Here is a 2,095-nt window from a genome sequence, read left to right on the forward strand (position 1 = left end):
AATTTTCTGTAGAAGTTCTTTGTTAAGAAACTTAACAAAGCTCCCTCTCTCTTTTCCCAATGGAAAACTTTTCTTACCGTCTTGACAACATTCTATCTTTTTTTCTTATAAAGAGTAAAGAGAAAATACAAAACCTCTCTTCCCAGCATGTGGCTTTCAATTACCACTTTCATTTATTCTTAAAACAAATATACTCATATTCCTAACATTACAGGTATTTTAAGTGAACTCCTCCCAGAAATAAGAACTTATTTTAGGTAGCTAATTCTTCTGGTTATATAACTTTTTAAAAAATGTTTATTTATTTTTGAGAGAGAGAGAGAGAGAGAGAGAGAGAGAGACAGACAGAATCTGATGCAGGCTTTAGGCTCTGAGCTGTCAGCTCAGAACCCGATGCAGGGCTTGAACCTACAAACCATGAGATCATGCCCTGAGCCAAAGTTGGACGCTTAACCAACTGAGCCACCTGGGAACCTGTCTGGTTATATAACTTTTGAAAATATTTTTATTTTAATGAAATAAATTGCATCTTTTTACACAAGAATTAAGGAAGGTTTTTGTCTTCAAGAAAAAAAAAATCCCTGTAACCACTCTGCCAAGGTCCTGTGTTCTCTTGCCCTATATAAATGGTTAATAGAATCTTCCACTACTCTTTCTTTACCTCTCTGCTTTAAACCAAGCAAGTTTCATTTACTTTACCTCAGAGGATCTTTGCTTTATTGTTACATCTGTTCTTAAAGTTGTGATCTAGTTATTCTCATATATTGCCTCATATACTTATATGTCTACATATTTTAAAGAGAACTAAGCCTTTATTTCCTTGTTTCATAAATAAAATTGACTGAGTTGGTTGCTTTTCAGTGATTAGTCAAAGAGACCAAATCCCATATCATCATGGGACTCTTCTGATTCTTGTTTTGTTTCAACCTTGCCTGGGGCAGCAGCAGAAGCTGCAAGAGCAGCTGTGGTGGCAGCAGTCACAAGTGCAGGTGGAGTAGCCAAGAAGACCTTGATCTCTTCAGCAAGGGAGCATATGTAATCAGTATCGGCAAAGACAGAACTCATTTGTATCCACTGATAATAGAATGGTGTACTGATGCAACAGTGGGGTAACCAATCTGCAAACATACACTAGCAACACGGCAAACACCCTCCAGGAAAGGAATGCAGTTTCCTCTGTGATATCAAGCACTTCAGGGTTGTAGATGTTGCCATTGTTAAACACCTGCTGGATGATCAGCCCAAAGGAGAAGGGGAGGGGAGGATGTTCAGCAGTATGGCTTTGCTGGCTCCCACTTTGTCTCCAGTCTTAATCATTTGCACAGCACTCAGTATTTCAAGTTCTCAGTATTTTAATGGTTCAATGGTTCATCGGTTCTCCTGGAGATTTAGTAATGGTGATTTCTAAATCCTGGAAGAAGGAGATCTTCTTTAGCCCCATACCAGTGTTGTGGACTGGTACAGTGATATCATGTGGGGTTAAGCCACTAGTATAGGTGGCTGCTGGCCCTTTATTGTCTAACAGCAAGTCTCTGATCTGAGTGATTAGAGCTCTGATCTCAGTTCACCTTCTTGGTGAACACAAAGCCCACATCACCCTAGACATGAGGCAACAGTTTCTCCAGAGCAGAGATATTCTCCGGATGCCCCTGGATGGCCTTATGATTGAATCATGATGTTTTTGCCCATAGGACCACAGCTTTCCCAAAACAGGGGCATGCCAGTTTGCTACATCTGCTTGGAGTCCATGTTGTCTGCTCCCACTGTGAAGACTTTTAGATAATCATTGAAAATTTGGATTATTTTAAGGAAGTAGATGGGTTTCCAGGTTGCCATGTCTTCCCTAGGCATTACAATAGTGCATTGGGGGTTGCCACACAGGGTCTAACGACACTGTTACTCTCATGAGGATGCCTGGTGAGAGGCTTATGTATCTATATTTTATTATCTTAACAGATTTATAAACTCCTTGATAAGACTCCTTGAGACACATGTATGGACACTCCTTCACATGCATGGTGCTTTGAACATAATAGGCACTCATTAATAGTTATTCAATGATTGATCGAATGATTTCATGAATACCTCAAGGAAT

General features: G+C 39.7%; 1 pseudogene; it reads right to left on the minus strand.

Moving 5' to 3' along the window:
- Positions 1–797: 797 nt before the first annotated feature.
- Positions 798–1,851, minus strand: LOC121029197 (60S acidic ribosomal protein P0-like; annotated as a pseudogene).
- Between the last annotated feature and the right edge of the window lie 244 nt (positions 1,852–2,095).

Source organism: Herpailurus yagouaroundi, unplaced genomic scaffold (assembly GCF_014898765.1).
Source record: "Herpailurus yagouaroundi ecotype Mexico unplaced genomic scaffold, PumYag 139, whole genome shotgun sequence".
NCBI lineage: Eukaryota > Metazoa > Chordata > Mammalia > Carnivora > Felidae > Herpailurus > Herpailurus yagouaroundi.